Source organism: Notechis scutatus, chromosome 3, assembly GCF_049901735.1.
Source record: "Notechis scutatus isolate UNSWTSFEM ecotype Mainland chromosome 3, rNotScu1.2, whole genome shotgun sequence".
NCBI lineage: Eukaryota > Metazoa > Chordata > Lepidosauria > Squamata > Elapidae > Notechis > Notechis scutatus.
Genome location: NC_142011.1, coordinates 165,895,609 through 165,919,887, shown reverse-complemented (window position 1 = coordinate 165,919,887; position 24,279 = coordinate 165,895,609). Strand labels below are relative to the sequence as shown.

At 35.6% G+C, this 24,279-nt stretch overlaps 1 long non-coding RNA gene across 1 annotated transcript in view; it reads left to right on the top strand.

The window, feature by feature from the left end:
• Nucleotides 1-24,279, top strand: part of LOC148131457 (uncharacterized) — a 103,701-nt gene that overhangs the window by 78,826 nt on the left and 596 nt on the right. The window lies entirely within an intron of this gene.

Below are 24,279 nucleotides of genomic sequence, written 5' to 3'. Positions count from 1 at the left end.
AAGTTACAATAAGAAACAAACAAAAGATTCTCCTGCTGCAGACAACATTAAAACATTGTTAGCAGAGGGCTAGGAAGGTCAGATAACCTAAGCAACAATAGATTAGTGTTCCACATGAAATAGTGCCTGAAATGATCTGTAGACTTATTGTTTTCAATCCTGGGTATATGTAATTGGACACCATATTTTATGAAAGTTTTAGAAAAATTGGAATAGGGTCAAGAAAGATAATAAGTTTTAGTTTTGGAAAAAGGGCTGGCACTCTTTCAGCAATTAAAGAAATGTCACAGAGAAGACTGTGACCTATTCTATATTGTCTTCAAGTTCAAAAGATGCAATAATGGAATAAGGATTGGGAAGGAATTTGGAGAATATCTAATCTAATCCTTAGTTCAGTGAAGAATCTGCTACTGCAAGATTCCTGATAATAGCTATAACATTTCTGCTTAAATAACTCCAGTGAACAAGTATTTGCCACCTCACATGGAACCTTTCATTGTGAACAGATTTTCCTGTTAAGATTTTTTTCATGATATCCAACTGAAATCTATTTCTTTGCAATTTAAGTCCATTGCTTCTTGTACTGTCTTCTGGCAGCACAATTCTACCTTATCTTCTACATGACAGATCTTCAGATACATGAAGACAGCTGTTCTGATACTTGAAGACAGGTAGAGCCTCTGAAAGATTCATTGTCTGAAGAGGAAAAGATGGATGATGGTGAAGCAGTGATTTCATTGAGAGGCTGATTAGAACCTGTATTTTTAAATACAGACTCCTATACAAGAGGCACCATCTGTTTAAGAAAGAAGTTTATAGGGCCTAAGAGTGGCTTGTAGAATAATATATTGCTAACATTTGTTCCATCATAGCAATTGTCTAGCTATTTATTTAAGAACATAATCTATAATTCCCAAACCTAGGAAGACCAGTCCCAGCAAGAACCAACAGCTCTGTTTTGCTATCCAGCCCTTGGTTTGGAACTTTTTGGTTTAACCGACGACGAGCAGCGAGGGAGGGAAAAAGTCGGAGGTGACACCGCTGCCGCTGCCGCTGCTACCCTGCCGCCCCCATTTCCCTCTTCCCTCTTTTCTCCTCGCCAAATTGCTAATCCGGACTCCAAGAGTGATAGAAGCAGAGGTATATTAAAGCCAGGAGTGAATGCTCAATACAAATCTGAGTCTACACAGTAAAAATATAAACTGTTTGAATTTACCAGTGCAAGACGTGCCTCTCTCTCTTAAAAGCAACAAACTTTGAAAGAGTATTCAGTTAACTAGGAGGGGCCCAGAAATCTCATTCATCAAGGGAAAACAAAAACAAATAGTTTCCTGTGAGCTGTTCAATCTTTCCTTCACTCAGATAAAAACCCTTGGAACTTTGTGTTACAACTTCCTGTTCACAGAGTAATAGTGATCTGCTATTCAAACAGCGATAAATTCCTCCCATTCAGCTGCCAGTTAAACAATTAACCCGTTCCTTGCAGACTCTTAATACTACCTCATTACCTCAAATCTTACAACTTTTCTACCTCATCACTTATATCAACGATTAGATAATCAATTTCTATAAAATATTTTATTAATGGTTTAACTGATTTATTGTTTTTAATTGATTAGTGTGATTAGAGTGTTTAGTGCAAATAGTGTGATTACTGACTAGTTTAAAAGATCAAAATTCATGTAATTTAATTGAATAGCAAAATCATTGATTTAGTGAATTTAAATGAACAGTGTGATTAATGATTAGTGTAATTAATTGATTAGTGATTAGAATAATTAATTGATCAGGCTGATTGTTGCTCAGGAATATTATCTGACTTGAGAGATTACTGCAATTGATTGTTTGATGTAATATTGGCTATATAGATTACCCAAAATTGTTCCTTTAATTAATTCAATCAACGTACTATTTTAACAATCCTATCATGCCAAAAAGAAAATCCTACGTCAAACCACAGCCTAAAGAGAAGATGATCCCCACCAATGAACCACAAGACTCCTGCACATGCCTTAAATGCTACAAAAATCTAAAGGATAATGAAAACTCCATCAAATGTTCTCTGTGTAAAAAATACATTCATCATGACTGCTTGGGATTACCTGAGCAGATGATTCAATACCTAAAATCATCCAATGAGTTTCCATATTTCTGCAAATCATGCAGACCCAAACTGGATCTGTCTGAAAGAGTTGATACCATCGAAACCATTGAAACATCCCCTACCATCGAAACCATTAAAACATCCCTCAACATCATAGTAGCATCCCTGGACGCCGTAAAAGAAAGAATATCCAACCTTGAAAAAAAAGACACAACGCAAAAACCTGAACATCCAATAGCTACAAACCACATCTCTACCAAACAACCACAATCCAATCCAAAACCCAATCCACAAATAAACACAACCCAGACAAATATTGATATCCCAATCCTCATCAGAGAAGCCGTTGAGCGTGAACGGAAACGTCCAAACGCCATCTTATTTGGTCTAGAAGACATCAATGTCAATGATGACATCACAACTGTCTGAAACATCATCAGAGATTATCAAGCATCAACCATCTCCGCTGATGAAATACTTGACATTTCCCGCATCGACCGAGAGCTCAAAAATAGACACGGCTCTGTGGCCCCACGCTTGTGCAGGGTCATTTGCAAAAATGAATCAAGCAAATGTAAATTCATTTATACTATAAACTCACTTGCCAAAACCAACACCAACCATAAGAACCTCCGTTGCCGCCCTGACCTAACCATACAGCAACGTGCCCGCTCCCGTGTACTCCGCATCGAACTCAAAAACCGTCTAGACAATGGAGAGAAGGACCTGTACATTGACTACCATGCTGACTGTATCAAAAGTAAGCCACGCAACCCAATACTCAGCTTTTACCCTCAACCACAACCCTACCTCAACCCATCCACCATCACCCAAGACTAGGCACGCACGCCCCAACTACCTCAATTCCAACTACTGCCGGCCTTAAATGCAAACTACTCAATGCAAGAAGCCTCGTGAATAAAATACCTGAATTTCTCTTCCTCCTAAATATGGCTAACTTCGACATTATATTTGTCTGTGAAACATGGCTCAATGCATCTCTCCCTGACTCCATTACCACAGTAAGAGACTATCATGTTTACCGATCAGATCGTGAAAATCGTCGAGGAGGTGGTGTTGCTATATTCTATAAAAAATCCTTACATCTAAAAAATATCTAAGTTACCCAGGAGCTTGCCCTTCCTGAAACCATCATCTGTGAACTATCCTCAAATATCACAATTCGATTCTTACTATGTTACAGAGCACCTGATTATGACATCGAACATGTAAACAAGCTAAATACATTACTAACATGGGCTGCATCCTGCCCATACCCTTTTATCCTTCTTGGTGATTTCAATCTACCTCATATTGACTGGACCCTAACTGATTGTACAACTGAAATCATACACACAACCTTCTACAATGCTATTACAAATCTGGGACTGGAACAACTAGTAATCAACAACACTAGACTAAACAACTGCCTCGATCTCATCTTCTGCAACAGTTTGAACTTAATTTACGGAATACAAACTAAAGAACCCTTTTCCAGTAGTGACCACAATATGATTGACTTTTGTCTCAACATACGTCCACACAAAAATCACCACAATGATGTAATCCCCTATTGTAACTTCAAAAAGGCAACTATGATCTTATAGACAACGATCTCTCATCCCTTGATTGGCAATCTCTATTCACTGGATGCAATACCGTTGAAGACCATTACAACATATTTTTACTTGAAGTCAAAAGAGTCATCAAACTATATGTTCCAACAACAACTCCCAAAACAAAACAAAAAAGCAGATTACCCATATCAATAAGGAAACTTCAATCCAAAAAGAGATCACTCTGGCGGAAAAACAAATCTGGTCACGTTGCCAATTTCAAAAACCGATTCAAAAATTTATGCCACCAGATAAAGACCGAATGCACCAATTATCACATTAAACAAGAGGAAAACCTTCTAAGCACCAATTCCACCCGTGCTTTTTTACAATTTTGTAAACAACAAACTAAAAGACTCAAGGTCCATCCCTCCCCTCCCTTGATAGGACCTGATGGTAAAGACTGCAACGACGACACCATTAAAGCCAACATCTTTAACACATTCTTCGGCTCAGTATTTGTAAACAGCAATGGATCATGCCCAGTATTTCCTAGCCGTACCACAGATAACAACAATGATCTAATACATATCCATTTCACAGAAGACAATGTCGAAAAATCACTACGCAATCTAAAACCATCTCTATCTATTGGACCGGATGGAATATGTGCCTACTTCTTAAGAAAGCTATCCACTGCCATAGCCAAACCTCTAAGCATAATCTTTGAAAAATCTTTCAGGACCAGCTCCTTGCCTAACCTATGGTCACAAGCCACAGTCATCCCCATCTTCAAAAAGGGAGACCCAAGCCTAGTTGAAAATTACAGGCCAATCTCCTTATGCTGCGTCACCTGTAAAGTCATGGAATCAATTATTAACCAATCCATCATCCTCCACTTAGAGACAAACAACCTACTCTCCAATAAACAATTTGGTTTCAGAAAAAAACTATCCTGTAATCTGCAACTCTTATACTGCAAAAACATATGGACGACACAACTCGACCAGGGCAAAGCAATAGATGCAATCTACATAGACTTCTGTAAAGCCTTTGATTCAGTGGTACATGACAAACTACTCCTAAAAATAAAATCCTATGGTATCTCTGGACAACTGAATAACTGGATAGAAGCATTCCTGTCAAACAGACAACAAATGGTCAAAATCGGGAGCGTCCTATCAAATCCAGTACCTGTCAATAGTGGTGTCCCCCAGGGCAGTGTTCTAGGACCAACTCTCTTCATACTCTACATAAACGACCTCTGTGATCATATTAAGAGCAATTGCGTTCTCTTCGCTGATGATGTAAAGCTGTTCAATACCACAGACAATACTGCTACCCTACAAAAAGATCTTGACTATGTATCAGAATGGTCAAACAAATGGCAACTTCAAATCTCAACAAATAAATGCTCTGTCTTACATATTGGCAAAAAAAATCAGAAAATAAAATACAAGCTGAATAGTCAAGATCTTGTTGATGACCCAAGCTCTGTAAAGGACCTTGGAATACTCACCTCTAATGATCTAAGTGCTAGAGCCCACTGCAACTACATAGCCAAAAAGGCATTAAGAGTTGTTAACCTAATCCTACGTAGTTTTTTCTCTGGTAATATCACACTACTAACCAGAGCATACAAAACATTTGCTAGACCAATACTCGAATACAGTTCATCAGTCTGGAACCCTCATTACGTATCTGATATTAGCACAATTGAGAAAGTCCAGAAATATTTCACAAGAAGAGTTCTCCACTCTTCTACTCGTTGTAGAATACCTTATGCCACCAGACTTGAAATTCTAAAACTAGAAAACCTTGAATTACGCCGTCTTCGGTCTGACTTAAGCATGGTATATAAAATCATACATTGCAATGTCCTACCTGTCAATGAATACTTCAGCTTCAACCATAACAACACAAGAGCACACAATAGATACAAACTCAAAGTAAACCGCACCAAACTTGATTGCAGGAAATACGACTTCAGCAATAGAGTGGTCAATGTCTGGAATACTCTACCCGACTCTGTAGTCTCTTCCCCAAACCCCAAAAACTTTAACCTTAGACTGTCTACTATTGACCTCACCCCTTTCCTAAGAGGTCTGTAGGGGGCGTGCATAAGCGCACCATCGTGCCTACCGTCCCTGTCCTATTGTTTCTCTTATTCTTTTATTTTTCTTATATGTACCCATTTCATGTATTCACAACTATGTATACACTTATACTTATTATCTTGTAAACAATTGGCAAATCAAATAAATAAATAAAAATAAATAAATATTATTTTTGCAATTACTTAGATGAAGTCAGGGCCTGAACACAATAATTTTTATTCTTTTTTTATTCTTCTTTTGATTCCAAATGCCTCTGAACTGTTTTATAACAATGGAATAATTTTGGGGAAAGTTTTACTGGCATTTTTAGATTACAAGCAATTATATGAAATCAGATTTCAACTGAATAAATAATATAGAAGAATGCTGAGACAATATTGATGAAGGAATGAAGATGCATTAATAGAACTGAGAGTAAAAATGAAAGCAAACAAAGACTTAGTTCTGAGAAAGATACTAAAAATAATAATGCCTTGATTCTGTATAGTATGAGAATGGACAGAAAGAAACCTTGGAAAGTTTTCACAATTCTGTTATTATATCTATAACAATAAAACAGAGTTCCAGTATCCTTGTGATATGTGTTTCCTAATGTGGCCTACTTTCAGGCTCACTCAATATTAGGAAAAACTAACAGCAAGAATAGTTTTATAATGAAAGCAATTACCAAAATAGAAAATGTTTTTTAATCCATCCTTAGTTATATGAGTAAAAGAAAGGAACAAGCATCAGGAGAAACAAATTACTGTTAAATTATGTGAACTGAACCCAGGGAATTCTATAGTACAGAAAAGTCCTACATAAAATGTACCTGATGTTTATCAAATTCAAGATTCCAATAGAGAATAATAATTGTAGCTCAGTGTTGAAATGAGGGGCCTTGGCACTCTCTGGCCTTAGTCTTGCTGATGTTTCATTACCCAAATTACCTGACCTTACCAAATACACCAAGATTGAACACCCAGAATCATGGATTTATCAACTCTGCCTAACCACATATTTTCAATTTAATGGATAAATATATCAACAAATCAAAGGAACACTCATGGGATCACTGCTTTCAAGACTCATAACAAAGGCCATAATGCAATACCTGGAATCAATAGCACTCCCATGCATACAACCCAAAATATGGATCCAGTTTATATATGACACCTTTGTCATAATAAAAAAGAAGCACACACACATGAAACCATCAACAGCATCATTAAAGGAATACAATTTAAAAGGGAAGAAAAAAATTACAACATGCCAGGATCCTCATTGGCAGAAACAGTGATGGCAAAATAGAAATACAAATCTTTTGAAAAAACCATCCACACCAACTGCTTCACTACCAAATAACAACCCAACCTCCCACTAGAGAAGCTATGAAAGAACACTACTTAGATGAGTACAAACACACCATACAATTTTGAATATCAGAAAAAGGAAACTAATAATTTATACAACTTCCAACAAAATAGATATCCATGCAACTTTATCAATGTTCCTGGCCGTTCAACCCATCATAGCACAACCAACACAAGCTGTGAAAAAGATAACATGGTCATTCATCAAAAACATCTCAGAAGCCAACAAACTATTACAACTACATGGCATCATTATAAAATACAACAAATTAAAACATTCCAAAACATCCTAAGTAAACCAAAAGACCAGCATTCCCAAAAGAAGAAAAAATAGGAGTCATTTACAACATATAGTATAAGGACTGTAACAGCTACTATCTAGAACAAACAGGCAAAGACTAGCAGAGCATATCCATGAACACAAACTAGCAATCAGAAGACAGGATGAAATCTGCTTAATTTCACAACACATGGACAAACTTATCCACAATTTCAACTGGGAAATTGTGAGCATCCTAGACCAAGTCAAGTCCAAAAACTCTAGAGAATTCCTGGAAGCACTGCACTCTGACAAATTAACCATCAACAACATAATTAGGCATAGACCTAAACAACATACCATTCAAAAGAGACAATCAATAAGTAAAAAAAGTGAATAGAAAGACAGGAATATCTCCTCACAGTTATGTTAAAATGAATAAAAGTATGACCATTCAGTGGAACAAATTATTTATTTACTTGTACAGTAGAAATAGAAATTAAAAACAGAATAGACCGAAAACAAAGTATACTATAATGACATAATCCTATAAGGGCAGATCTCCCCCCCCCTTTTTTTAACTTCCAGACATAAGTTTTCATCTCTCTGCAGAAGTTCATCATAAAAAAGTCCATAGTATACTGGCTCATAACTATTCAACGTGCTATGGATTTATGTAGAACAAATTTGAATGTATACCCATTATGTGTGTAATTGATTGATTATGTACTATCAAGTTGGTGTTGAATCTCAATAGATTTTTATCCATGACCATTCGCCCTAACCTGGTATTTCAAGTCTTCCACCAGTGTAACTAATCCCACCTATCTTGGTGCTGGTTGTTCTCCTTTTTCTTTCCCCCTTTTCCAACATTAGAGTCTTCTGCAAAGGTGTTTGTTTTATGTGGGTGCATGCAATGAGTACCAACAATATTCAGCTTACAAGATATGTTGCTAACTTTTAAGATACTTTTGTGGATGATTTACATCTCAGATGATGAGAGTCTCTTATGCTATATATTCTATGAGCAATTAATGGTCCCTGAAGCCATAAATAGCACTGAAAATCTGGTATTGCCTTATGGGCATAATTATATTTTTTTTAAAAATCCCAACAGTATTAAAAAAAGATTTATAATACTGTTTAAAGGTTATATGAAATCATAATGATATATGAATCTACCATATTGCAGAGTACAGAAATAGATTTGTACCAGGTTTGTAACACATTTTATAGGTTTATGCAAGTTTGTATATTATATTTGGCTTTATTAATCTATTGTAGTTTGGCAAATGCTGTATTTGAATACATAAAATTGCACTGCTTTTTTGTTTTTGCTGCTGTTATTGAATATTTGTTCTGTTGCTAAGATTCTCAGATCTAAGAACTTAATCTGATGTGTGTCGGAGAAAAATTCCCTCTTGCAACTGATAGTTGTTTCATATATGCAAAACAAATACAGAAACCAGAGAAAGGAACAGAAAGAGACTAATCATGTATTTTGCTGATGGCTTTTTATAACTGGTGTTTTCCTATGAAGTTAACATTTTCATATATCTTCAATATTATAATAGCTATTGAAATATTTTTAAATCAGTAAAATATCACTTGGGATGTAACACTTCCTCCGAACTAACTGGAAGCTACAATGCTTTGAATATTTAAGATAATTCACAAATAACACTATTTGAGAAAACAAAGTGGACCATTGATAGAGTTCCAGAAAATGAAAGCATTTTAAAATGTTAATTTACAGATTTCAACTCCCACTGCTTGTTCTATGGTATCCTTAGTTTGTGTTTCATTCAAAACAACAACAACAAAACAAAAGTGGCAGTGGCTGATTATTTCTTTTTGCACAGCTGTCTAAATCTTATCATCCTTAGCAAGCAATGTGGAGAAAAGGTCATGTCCCACTTCAGGTAATTCCTGAGGAAAAATAATCACAGACATACAGGCATAGACAAACATTTCAGCAACACATCTAATTAAACAACTATGGGTTAAATTCATAGTATCACATAAGCATTGGTTTTTCTAGCGAAAGGGCTGGATACTTTCCCCTTGAGTTCAAAATGAGTTTAGCCTGTTTTAGGGCTGATGCAATAATGCTCATATGCTTCATTTTTCAAAATGGGGGTTTGGGGGAAGGTGGCAAAATTTTATGGCATAGATAGAGGGATGGTTTGGGGACCACAGGAAGAGAGGGAAAAGGAGGAGGAGGAGAATAGGTGATAGCAGTGGTTGTAGGTTTTCTATTCTTGGTATAACTGACATGCTTTCATTAGGATTCAGTTTTTAAAACAGGGTCTGAATCCAGTATAGTGTCAGTCTAATGGAAGAAGTCTTTCCCATTGAAAAGATAGATAGGATTTGGGATAATGGCACTATATGGTATTAGACAACAGGCATCAAGCATACTGAAAAATATTCAGGCATTCAATGACAGCAGAATAATATGTTCCAAAAATGGCCCAATGCGCTACTCAAATAGGGAGATCATCAATTTCAGAAACCATTAAAGTAGCTCTTCTAAAATGTCATTATGGATAAGGAAAGGGTTATTGTACTCAGAGGTACAGTTCTTGGACTTGAGCAACTTTAAGTTGATTTGGGTGTTTGGTTGAACTTCTCACCTACTTATTCGACAATTCAAGTTTGTTAAAAAACTCTTTGAAATATGAAAACCGGGTCATCTTGGAATTCCTGGTTTATTGCAAAGGAAAATGCCATTCCCAGATGAATGTCCAGAGAAGAAATGAAGCCTTATTTATTTATATTTTGATTATTTAGTTAGGACTACCTTTATTAGGTTTTAATTCTCCTTCTGTCTCATCCCTTATTATAGGCTATCCACTTTGCAATAAAAGTAAGTTATTTTTAGCCAAAATCTCAGCTCCAAGAAGCCAGTTCTTGTTTAAGAAATTACCTAACTCTTTGTTTCCAGTAGATGAGCATAGTGATCCACAGATGGAACACACAGGAGTCCCACTTGTTGTTCTGGACAAAGATGAATGAGAACAAAAAAAAATAGCTACAACTTTTATCATTTGTCTGCCATCAATGATCATTAAGGCCTCATGATATGATAGGCATCAGATTATTTGCAAGAGGATATTCTCTGCAGGAGCTGCATTGCCTCCTTCTAAAGGCATGAGCTGGACTGAACTATAATTGGCAAGCTCCAACAGCACTACTATCAGTCTAAGAAAAGGAATATCTTCTAAACAACTTTATTAAAAATTGGAAAGCAATGTTTGAATGATGCAGTCATTAGAATGTGCTCTGGAGTTCTGTATTTATTCTACATAGCCTCTGTCTGCTGCTTTTTTTCCTGCAGTATTTTTCTAAATAAAATATATGTTTTGATCTAGATATCATGCTTTGCAAGGATATGTTGAATTATTAAGCTGAGAATGTAATTTCCTTTCATCTACTTCAATGTCTTTGTCACAGTCCTGTACTTTAAAGCTTCTCTATCATAAAAGCATTTACTTTCTACTTCTGCTTTGACTGTAAATAAAGTAAAAGTTAAGCACCATAAAACATTTTATTTTCTTTAAGCTTCCTTTTAATTTTTATTAAAACTGTGTCATTTCCTCCCCACATATCCAAATATCTATTATTTTGATTGATGTTAATGCCTGCAAAACTTTCTTTTGAAATGCCCATTTCATTTACTGTATTATAATTTTAATTGACTAATTTTCAACTTTCGTGATTCTTCTCACAAAAATGTTGGCTTTTTGTGAAAACTTATATTGAAGATAATTTTGTGGAAAAAAATTAGTCGAAAAATTCCCTTTTGATAAGAAAAGATCAAGAATTCCTTGAAACACTGCAAGATCTTTTCCAATTGTTAATGTTGTTGGTTAGTTTTCCTTCTTTCTTTTTCTTTTTAAAATATTCTTGAGGCTAGTTGGCTTGATAACTTTGTTTCAACAGGAAGTTTAGATTAGTAAGAAATAGTAGGAGGCTGAAGTTGCATTTCTGATCTGGTATCTAAACAGCATAACTTACTAGTACTGTTTCCATGCTATGCTTGGATTTGTAGTTTATATTTATAGGTTTTGGGATTGTCCACATTTTATGTTATTTCACTTTAACACTTGGCTCTGATTGTTTCTGTTCATAAAATGGAGAGTAGAACCTGCTGCCTTTTCCAAGACTGGTTGTGGTTTGTTTTTGAGGTTCAATCGATTTATTACATCTTTATTACATCCTATCAAATTCTGTACCTGTCAATAGTGGTGTCCCCCAAGGCAGTGTTCTAGGACCAACTCTCTTCATACTCTACATAAATGACCTCTGTGATCATATTAAGAGCAATTGCGTTCTTTTCGCTGATGATATAAAGCTGTTCAATACCACAGACAATACTGCTACTCTACAAAAAGATCTTGACTATGTATCAGAATGGTCAAACAAATGGCAACTTCAAATCTCAACAAATAAATGCTCTGTCTTACATATTGGCAAAAAAAATCAGAAAATAAAATACAAGCTGAATAGTCAAGATCTTGTTGATGACCCAAGCTCTGTAAAGGACCTTGGAATACTCACCTCTAATGATCTAAGTGCTAGAGCCCACTGCAACTACATAGCCAAAAAGGCATTAAGAGTTGTTAACCTAATCCTACGTAGCTTTTTCTCTGGTAATATCACACTACTAACCAGAGCATACAAAACATTTGCTAGACCAATACTCAAATACAGTTCATCAGTCTGGAACCCACACTACATATCTGATATTAGCACAATTGAGAAAGTCCAGAAATATTTCACAAGAAGAGTTCTCCACTCCTCTACTCGTTGTAGAATACCTTATGCCACCAGACTTGAAATTCTAGAACTAGAAAACCTTGAATTACGCCGTCTTCGGTCTGATTTAAGCATGGTATATAAAATCATACATTGCAATGTCCTACCTGTCAATGAATACTTCAGCTTCAACCATAACAACACAAGAGCACACAATAGATACAAACTCAAGGTTAACCGCACCAAACTTGATTGCAGGAAATACAACTTCAGCAACAGAGTGGTCAATGTCTGGAATACTCTACCTGACTCTGTAGTTTCTTCCCCAAACCCCAAAAACTTTAACCTTAGACTGTCTACTATTGACCTCACCCCTTTCCTAAGAGGTCTGTAGGGGGCGTGCATAAGCGCACCAACGTGCCTACCGTCCCTGTCCTATTGTTTCTCTTATTCTTCTTTTATTTTTCTTATATGTACCCATTTCATGTATTCACAACTATGTATACACTTATACTTATTATCTTGTAAACAATTGGCAAATCAAATAAATAAATAAAATCTATTGGCTTCACTTATAGGAATCACAGGAAGCTGCCTTTGTACTGGGAGACTACTGATTCATTCGGCTTACTATAGTCATCACTTTTAACAGTGACTGAAAGTGAACCTTCAGGATTTCTGCCCGTTTTTCTAGCCCTAGTTGGAATCAAAGATAATTTCTGTAACTTATTCATAGAGCATAGGTGGTACATACAAAAGTAAAAAAGTGAAACAAAATCTCTCTATATCCTTGGTATGATAGATCAAGAGATTTTGTATCTGTAGAAAGTATAGAGGATGAATTTAATGGAGAAATGGAAGATCCATTATCTAGGCAACAAACAGATAAATATAGCTTAAACTCATAAAAGGAGAAACCTTTACAAAAAACTATTCCTTTTTTCTCAAAAAGATAAAAGTGGGAGGGGGGAACAGATCCTGTTATTATAGCCTTTCTAATGAAAGCAATTTTAGGCTTTTGGGGTGTCTGTTTTTTTTAGTCTAGTTATGGATGGATAAATTTCTTCACATAAGGGCTGAAATGGCAATGGAAGAGTCAATCGGGTATTTTTGGTCTAGTTTAAAATAAGGATATTAGTTTCTGGTGATTGATTTTTTTTTCTTTCACAAGGAGCAGTATAGGAATAACCTGTCTTCCTTTTTCCTTATGTATCTTAGCATGTGTTGTTCTGTTTTGGACTTTTCAGGATTAATATCCAAAAAGCTTGTACTTTCAGTGATGTTTAACATTGCCCTTGAAATAGAACTTCTGCTGAAAATTTGTCTTTGCTTTCCATGGCCTGTTTGGCTATGAGAAGAGAATAGATTTTCAGAGCTATTAGCTATTATCGAAAATTGATACCTATTTATGGATGTGAGACCTTTACAAACTAGTCTTTAATTATTGGCTTAACCTTAAAGAAATGCCCATATAGTATCTTCTCCGGAAGTGCTTACCCAAGCAACTCTAAGTTTCTACAAAAGTCACTTCTGGCATCTGCTTGTGATGCTGTTGCTGAAAAAATATGGATCTCTCTGATACTTACTTTGCACATTTAATATGAAATTAATGTTTATGTAAATTGTCACAAATTGAACTCAGTCAGTTCCAATATTTAGAGGAGGCCTGATGAGAGTTACTTCTCCTTATAAGGTTTGTGGAATGTATGTACCAATCCTGTAAGATGGACCAGACTAGGAAAAAGCTGTACAAGAAGACCAGAACTATGCTTTATTGAGATAAACTATAGTAACAGAACTTTGCTAGCCTGTTTGTGTTCTAGCTTCTTCTTATACCCTGTGGGAGCTGAGACGAATTAACCTTGGTCTTTTGCTAATATAATAACCTTCTGAAAAATACTTCTACCTTGTATCTGAATATTCTGAATATTTCCTTAAAGGATATTGCCATGGTTCTTTAAAGTGTGAGGTGATGGGCCTTGTTTGCAACAGGTCCATATTATGGAATACGTTACCCTTTTCAAAGAGTCAGAAGATATTTTCATTTCTTGATCTTGTTCTTAGAAATATCAATAAAACCTTCCTATTTTCAAGGACCCTTCCATGCCAACGGCTTAGTGCATGGAGTTCTTCTGTAAGTGAATAATTGTGGTAAACCTTTTGATTATTAGTTTATATACAAACCTGTATTTTACAAATACAATAAGTAAACACATACTCATATTCAGGATATTTGTTTAATATGGAATAACTTTGCCCAGTTTTGAACAATAAATACAGGGTTTACGGACCCAAAATTCTGATCTGATCAAGAACTATACTTAAGCAAAATGAATAAATTTGACCTAAGCAGGAGAATAATACTAGGAAGCTTTTATTAATTAATTGGCAGATTTTTGGGAGGGAAAAAATGAGAAGAGTTCCATAGAGGGTCTGATAGCCACACAGAAGACCTTCACTGTTATTTTACTGCTCCTTATCTCAGAATAACAGTATGGAAAACTTTGCTCAATTACAGGAGTGGCAGACAGACTAAAGAGGATTTACTTTATGGTTTCAAGGTTGCTGGAAGAATCTCCATTTTTATACTAGAGTTATCATAACAATTGAAAATAAATGCTGAAATGGAGGTACCCCATTGCTATTGTTTTTTGAAGAAAGAATGAAGCAGCTTACAATTCACAGCAACAAACAGTTTCCATGATTGATTTAATAATTGCATATCTAAATAGACTATTGATTATTGTTTTATGGTAGGATTTATATAATTAAGTTTGAATATCCTAGGGATATTTGGAATCTTATATTGTAAAATAGGGATTTATCCTGTGGTGAATACTGTATAAACGATATTTTAAACTTTAAATAGAATTGTAAACATGGGATAACCTATTTTTTATTATTACATTTTAATGTCAAATGAACTCCCCCCCCCCCCCATTTTTCTGCCTCCACCTTTTCTCTCCTTTTATCTTTGTAAACTTTGGGTTGCTCCATTTGTTTTAGAGATATCTTTTTGGCTATGCTATTGTCACCAGGCCATGTCCCTGGATTCCAGGAAACTGTTTTAGTTGCGTTTATTCACGTTGACTGTTTCAGATGTAACATTTAGGAATAATAATTTAACATTATCTGTAGCATGGAAAATTTTTCCATTAAAGAAAAGGGAGTTGTGTTTTATACGCTTAGCAATTTCTGTGGTTACCCATCTATTAATTTGCTCCAAGAAGCCCACACAGCATAAAAATAGAAACCAATATTAGACTACATAATTAAAATGTAGTAATTACAATAGAAAGTGTCTCTGCAGAACCAACAACTGACCAATCTTTTAAAGGTTTCAAAGCTTTTAAGGGGTTCAGACTATCCCAGGCAATTCTGCAAGAAACAGTGGGAAGTTGAAGAAAGCAGAAACAAGCCACTTTCATTGTTGTCTTCAGGAAAATGACATAGTTGTGTCTAAGTCTAAGAACTCTTCAAGCTTCAGTCTGATTTAATTTAACAAAAAGAATAATACAGAACATTTTTTTTAAAAAAGAGGATATTTTAATGATAGAACTCTCCCTTCCTCAAGTGTGCAATTTAGATTATTAGAAGCACGCATCTGTTATTACAAGTCTATTATTTTAAAATAAAAATTGTGAAGACTTCAAAAAGACCATTAAGAACACAGGAGCCACCATGAGAAAAATATTCATCAGTCATGATGATACAATTTGTATCATTTGACAGGAGCACATGAAGCACCATTATTGAACATAATCTTTAGGCTTGCAGATTATTGCACATAAACATTTAATATGATGCATAAGCTAGTTATTGTTTGTAACTTGATTTAAAATTCATCTGAGCAATATTTCTTATGGAAGGTTAATACAGGGTATATTTTATAGGACCTTGTGCTTTTTTAAAAACTGGAGCTGAAGCTGTTCTAGACATTATCTGCTGGCGACTTCAAATGTGTGTAAAAATAACTGTAAAGCTGTGTTTAACTGTCTCTCTGTGTGTTCCCTCTTAGCCATATATTGGAGATATAGTATATGAGCAGTTTGGACTTTCCAACTTTACTGTATTTCACAAAAACAGGTGGAGAGGTCTCATCTCTGTTTTATTTCTATATGTCAGCAATTATAAGACTGTTTTCTCAAATATGATAGTCTAGTTTCTAATGAATGGTTGTACCTGCAAATTATGTGCCAAAGTACTATCTGTAGTGCGGGAAAGCATAATGTATCTATTGGGATTTCTCAGTTCTGTTCCAGTGCAGTTAAGACAGTATGGCTCAAAGTGATTATGGCTTTGTCACTGGAACTGCAGAGCGAGAGAACTTTGCTTCAGTACAGAAAGCGTCATAATTCAATGATTCACATGGTTACCCTAGAACTGGGCAGACTTCCCTCAGTGCTAATCATAATTGTTGTGTTTTTCATGCTCATAGGGGAAAAAACCTTCTCTCTTCCATAATGCCTTAGTTTAATGCAAAGCAATAACCCAGCTGCTAACACAAATGCTGCTATAGAAAAACAATCTAAACAAAACAAGAAAAACCCTTAGGAAAAAAAGAAAGTAGTTATGCATGGCTAATGGTGATTCCCACTCCTTAGAAACTTGAGACCATGTATCTTATCCATGGGTAAATTAGAAAATTTTCCTTATTAGTACTAATTTAGGTGCTTTTTAGCAGAGTGCAGAAATCGGAAAAAATATATTCAGCTATAAGATTAGAGACAGCCAGAGTTTCTTTTTGAAGAATGTATCAAGCATGATGAATTGTTTCCTAACAATTGCATCCCACACAATTTCTCATATATTTTTTCATGGGAGGTTTAATAACCTCTAATAATGAAAGTGCACTTGAGAAGATTTTAAGAGAGAGGGGAGGGGGAGAGAGGGAGAGAGGGATGGAGAGAGAGAAGGAGAGGGAGGGAGGGAGGGAAGGAGGGGGGAGGGAGGGAGGGGAGAGAGAGAGAGAGAGAGAGAGACCTGTATTAACACTTTGCTACAAATATCAAACCTGATCTCTATTTACCAACAACAGTTAAAGAGAAATGCAGGCAAAGAGGGTCGTCTGTCTCTACTAATTTCTTTGCTGAAATCTGTCTCCAATTTCTTCTCTATCAAAACAATTTTAGTTCTCATTTTCCCCCCTTTGCAGTGCTTTAGAATTTATTTTGGATAAGCTTATAGGAAGGGCAATACTTTCAATCTATCTAGTAGAACTTATTATGTTTTTGCCTCTGCCTATCTTTTTCTTGCTTTACAGCCTCCATGGCTGATCATCTTCTTGATAAGAACAAAGATATCAAAAAGAGTTCCATCAAAATGGAATTTAAGTCAAATGTGGGAAGATCAGGAATCAGCAGGTTTCTGATGAGACAGTTATACCATGAAAAACAGAGCACTTTCATATACTTTCATCTTGACTCTTTTTTAACTAAAGCAAAAGGCCAACACATCAGTCATGAAGATTTACTACTTTTTTAAAGTGAATTTGAGGGAGAATGGTAAAACCAACAAGAAAACAGAATCTCAGCAAAACATTGGTTCTGCCCATATCACAAAAGCTATGCATTAAAAAAAACCTGGCATAAAATAGCAATGATATCAGTCTTCTTTCTGCTGACCTTTCTCTGTCTCTAGACACATATTCTATATGAACATGCAGTATTTTACATTTCAAAGAATTTGAAGGTTATTTTTACCTGCCCTTGGATTTAAGCAGACAAGTCTTATGGCTCATCTTCACATATTCACAAAACACATGTACAACCACACACATGTGAGAGTTCTTTGTTTTCCAAGGTTTGGAGACACTATAGCAGAGCAGACTTTATTAGGATATAAATCTTTCCTAACAGTAGGATGTTGCTCTGGATTAATTCCATTTTCCTAAGCCTTTCAAATTGATATAGCCACATCAACACATCAAAGTCTGTAAAATGGCATATAATCCAAAATATACCTCCAAAAATATTTTACTAATTGGAAATGTAGTTTCTCCTTTTTGGGCTGATGCCATGCTCCAGGCTAAGCTCCAAGCTCTCCTCCAGGCCTAACCCCAAGTTCTGCTCTTAGGCAATGTTACTTTTGAGTATTCCAGCTGGGCTCTCAAGCCAAGCTCAAAGTAGGAATCCTACCAGGATATGCTGCTTATTGCAAGTTGTGGTTGGCCGAGAGCCCTTTTGCCCGGCTATAATATTTGTTACTTTTCAAAGGTGACAAAGGCTTGGTGGGGTATGGATGTAGAGATGTATCCAAAAATGGCATGGTATGGCTCAATTTGCCAGACAGCTGCAATGCTGCCATGGATGCTTGTGAGTGAAGTGTGAAAGATCCCATCTCCTCTCAAGTTTCTTCGAGAACTCACTGATGTGCTATGTGACAGACAAATGCCAACCCGTCTTAAATCTAAGATTTACAAGACAACTATCCACCCTATTGCACTGTATGGCACTGAATGCTGGACAGCAACAACAGGGACCAAAAGCTATCTCCATGCCATGGAAATGCAAATGCTCCATTGGATATCAGGCATTTCCCTTCTTGACAACATCACAAATGACACCATTCGACAACATTTTGGTGTGGCACCAACTATAGAGAAGGCTGCCTTCACTGGTATGGACATGTCCTGACATCAGCACCTTCTACCCTTGCCAAGACTGCCTACCAACTGGAAGTCAATGGCCAGCGACCTTGTGGGCATCCAAAACAGAGGTGGCAAAACATCAACAAATATATGCAAGCTGCGGGCTGCACCCTGGAAATGCAGCTGACTGTGCAAAGTGGCATTCAATGATCCGAGGAAGAAGAATATCTCCTCTCTATCTTTTTGGGGGGGGGGGTCTTTTGGGGAAAAAACATGAGCTGTACTGAATTTTGGTTGGGAAAATGGGGACGGGAAGTGTTTCAGGTTGGCTCAGTGGTTTATCCAAGCTTCCTTTCCTCACAACACACAAGCTCTTTTTGCTTCCTATTTCATGTTGTAACATCTAAATCTCAATGATCAAATCATCCTCTATGCATTTTCCTGCACAGCTGTTAGTATCTCAAAGTCTTTTTCTATTTATTACTTTTAGATGCTTACTTTTCTAGAACAATTGATTCTCAACTTGGATCAGGAATTTTAATTGCATTCAGGCATTTTTTTTAATTATTAAAAAATTGAATATTCTAACAGTTGATATATAAAATATTTAGCTATGGAAAAACATAGCAATAGTGTTGTTGATGGAGTACTTTTATAACAGACCAGAGGGAATTTGCAATGTTTAGCAGATGGTTTTGTCATCTTTGTCACTTTTCTTCTACAGTTAACAGAAAAGACAGGATCTTATCTTGCAGAGGCAGACAAATAATATGTTCAATATAATTATTATAGTCCTGTTAGATGTTCATCTGCAAATTAATAATGAGAGTAAACAGAATGGTGTTATAGTCTTTATTATCCCCATTTTATATCATTGCTGTCATCACTGAAGCCTTCCATCAAAGACATCAAAGACTGAAGATGTACTCGCTTTACTTGTGTGGATTCCCAAGTACTTTAGAACCATGGAAGAGGCTTTCGGGTACAATGACACTTCTATTTAGGAATCCAAGTGGCCAGGATAAAATTATTGGAACTTGAAAAGATCACTAGGATTGGACTGCCAGCACCAATTAAAATTTGGAGCTGCACCAATTCAATGGCCATGCTTATGTGTCAAATAAAGCAGTGGGTTGATTTAGGTGGCCAAATCATGTTCCTTTTTAAAAAGGTAAAGAGCACCACCATCATAAGATACAGGAAATGAAAGCCTTCTCTGGTTAAGCTGTAATTTGAGTAGTGTCTGAATCAGTAAATCTCCTGCGGAAGATATCTCTTGTGACTTCAGGTTTATGTCAGAAAAGAAAATCTGGACAAAATAAGCACAGTCAGTTCTACATTTTTCCTAGCTCAATGTTTTTGTCTTGAAAATTGTCTTGCATTAACATATTTAGATTTAATTTTTCATTTATTCTCTGTGAATAAAATGTAGTTTATAATGACTTTCTGATTGATCCATTTACTATTAAAGTCAACATATATGTTTTTTTTAAAGAAATAAATGAATAAACTGTTATAAACCCTTGTCTTCCTACTCCAGTGTCAACTTTCCACGCTTGAATCTCACAGATATGAAACCAGTGACAGATAGTACCGATGGATAGTAAAAGATTCAGCACCAGTTTATTATATCACAGAATTCAAGCTGCAACAGATTCTTCATACCATACAATCTTTCATTTTTATAATCTGTCACATTTGAGTCAGTTGCTATTTTATGACTTACTGAGCACTTCGAGGTTTTTTCTGTCCTTTGGTATCTTTTCAAGAAAAAGATTACTGGAGTGTTTTATCACAAACCAAATCAAATTCTAAAGTTTGGACTATCATCCTATAGTAAGTTGTTCTTCACTAGTTTCATTCATTTCAGTTTCCAAAAGCAGGAGTCATTCGAGTCAAGGTTTTCTGTGAATGAAACTGTTTTTTCCCCAAAATCAAATATATTCTCTTCCCATACAGAATAACTGTAATAATGACCTGATCTGGGATTGCATATCAAAAGTAAAAGTGAATTTATTCAGATTTATTTCAGGTTCATAGTGGAAGGAAGGAAGCAAAGAGACAAATGGATTTTCTCCCCTTTCTTCTCCTCTCCTCTCTTCAACTCTCCTCTCTTCTTTTCTCCTCTCCTTTCTTCTCCTCTCTTCTCCTCTCCGCTAATCTAATCTCCTCCTCTCCACATGTTGGAAATAGAATAAGTTTAAAAGAATAATTTAAGAAAACTTAGCATATTCTGTTTCTGTTGGCATGTTTACATGCACCAGTAAGCCTGTGCATATCTCAACTATCTTTCAGATCTAATTATCCCAGCAGGCCTTGTGGAATATGAACCACTTTATATTTGTTTTCATTTGCAACTTTTCCTGTATGCCATTATGATATGCAACTCTCATTGAAGTATAGAGTTGTTAGTGTAATGTCCTCCAGAAACCAGAAATGGAATTCTTATTTCCCATATGTCATTATTCCTGGTGTACAGTTATCCAATACAGGATTTTAGAACATAAACATCCACCATGTTGGCTCTTTTAAAATCTACATGCTGCTAAGCCTATGTGAGGCCACCACAGTTTGTACAGTGAGTATTTTGTACAGTGAAGGCAAAAGTATTTGGTCTGAGGTGCTTCATATTGCTTTGGGATCTTTTCTCGCACTTCCAGAAGCTGGAAGTACCAGAGAAAGCCCCTTAAGTGTTGTAAAGGGAAGCAACTCAGCAACTTCTTTTTATTTTTTAGAAACTGGAATTTGCCTTGCTTCACAAAGTATGTGTGAAGAGGTGCTTCACTTAAAGCACTATTGAAGCAAAGCAGTCCTTCAAAACTTTGATTTGTTGGTTCCTGATTTTGAATGATTTATGTTAAAAAAAAGATGCACTTCTTATGAACAAGTTGACTGTATGAGTGGATGGTGTGATTTAAACTAGAGGAAGACAGATGCTAGCTAATTTGATTCAATGCAATTGCCCATGCCATGGAGGAATCCATTTTTGATAGATCTTAAAACTCAGTTCCTTTAAAAATGTGTGATGGGATTCTTTGCATTGTGATTGCAAAATTTACATTCTTCAGGGACATTTCAGCAAATCTGCATATTCTTTGGACAAACACTCCAAGCTCTTTAATGAATATGCATATTTTGAATGTCTCTTCTATCCTCAGAAAAAAAATATTAGCATCCACTGGTCAATGTGAATACTCTCCAATAGGTAATCCCATTGAGATTCAAACTCAAATAAATATATGTGAGGCAGATGTATATCTATATAACTATTTAGTTTTACCTTCATCTATGCATAAAATAATAAAGGAATATAGATTTCTTTCTTTCTACCATACCAAAATTTATTTCACTGACTTATCCTTTTGTCTGAAGGCTGGCACATATCTTTTTAAAAAAAATATATAATCAGGGCATTTGAAAGGATGCTAAGTTTGCATTCTTTTTTTTTCCCTAATCACTTTTCAAAATCCAGTAAAGGGTTGAAATGAGGCATCCTTGGTGGTCTCTGAGCCTGGTTGTTTCTTGCAGATGTTTCATTAACCAAACTAGGCAACACTTAACCCGGCTAATTTTCAAAATTGCTTGTTAGCTGCTTTTTAGCTATTAGAAACCTTTGGGTCAACTGATTTCACAGCTCCAGATGAGCTTCCTTCAATCCTTAGTGAAATAAGTTTTAACTATTAGTTTAAGAACTTTATTTTTTTTAGTAAACAGCAACAGGGTGATTAAAACTTTAATTTGAGAATGTTACAAACAGACTAAACTAGAGGTTTTATAGGAGGCTACAACCATTGCAAATATCTGTTGGTTGCCAAACACCCAAATTTTGAACACATGTTGATGCTGTGACAATTCAAAGTGTGTAGTCAAGTCATAAGTCATTTCTTTTCATTGCTGTTGCATCTTTGAACAGTTGCTAAAGGAATGATTGTAAGTTGAGGACTACTGTATTGTAATCTTTGGTAACTCTTAGTGGACTTTTCCTGAGATCAGGACTGAAATTAGAAGGCTTAAAGGATTTGCTTACAGATACAAGATAGGAGGGAAGAAGAGTTCATTTGTTGTGTTTTTTAAAAAAGTGGTGTTATAAAATTGTTTATATTGGTGATGAAGGGGGAAATCATTTCTTCATGTATTTATTTTCTTTTTCTTTTGATTTTTCCCTTATTTCTCTATTTTGCATTTCCCCCTTTATTTTCTGCATCTTCTTTTCTTTTTCATCTTTTAATGTTTTTTCAATTTGTGTTAGTTTTTTTCTGTTGTAATCATAATCTTTAATAAAATTACTATTTAAAAAGAGAATGCAAAGAACATCAATGTATATAAAAAATATTGCATATACTGTAGTTTCTGTGCAAAATGGTTTTAATGAGGCCAACTTTTTCTAGATGTCTGCATTTTAGCCAGCAATAAAACCACATAGTTTGTATAGTAGCACTAATACAAGCCTAAAGACTTCAGGATATATTTTGCTCCCATTTTGTTAAAAAAAGGATTATTTCTTATTCCTTGGCTTTGGCTAGAAGTCATTAATTTTAATATGCATTGGGGTGACAATATTTAAATTGTAAATATTGTAAATAATTGTAAATAATTCTGCAACTCTGCTCTACTCCTCTTTTTTTTCCTGCCCCCCCACCCAGTCACGTTTAGCATATTTATGAGACAATTTCATAACAAGATTAAGCAGGACAGATATAGCTAAGGGCAGCTTCACATCCTATAACTCTGCTGTAGCATTGCCTAAGGTTTCTCTGGTTGTACTTTAGCACCCTGTAACATGTCACACCACAGATATCAACAAGCGCCAGTGCAAAATTAAACAGGAGCATACTAAAACTTATCTATTACCATATGCTATTGTGCATATACCTTTAGGACAATTCACTCTCCAATAAACACAACTAAGTTTGCAAGTGGCATCATTAATTATAAACAGCTGACATTAATATTTGGGGCAGCTGTATTACAAAACGTCTTGCATATGATAAACCACCAGATTTTTGTCCCAAGGGAACTGTGAGTAGATTTAGCCTTCCTTCTTTCCTCCCTCCCTCCCTTCCTCCCTTCCTCCCTCCCTCCTTCCCAAACCAATTTCTGCAGATTTAGAATTGCAGTCTTCCTATTTGTTGTGTAAGAACTCTATCTCTCTCCCGAACCTCAATATTATCACCATCATCAATAAATATGACCAAATAAATTGGATTATGCCTCTCTTCCATTTGTCTCTAATTATAAGCTGCCTGGTATATTTTAATATAGCATATGGCTTCAAACCCCAAATTCCAATGCATATTTATTACTGTATCACCCAGGAAATAGCAAGAGGCCACTCTTGGCAATAGATAAATTATGGACTTCACATGGCTTACCAATGCAGTTATGATCTGAAGACCTATGCCAGAAATGGCATTTAGTAAATGTTTATATTCTGCATCTGATTATTTAAGAGCCAATCTAAGAGCCTATTTATTTAGTGTCGTTCAAAGTTACAACAGCACTGAAAAAAGTGACTTTTTAACGCAAACAACTGTTCCAGCT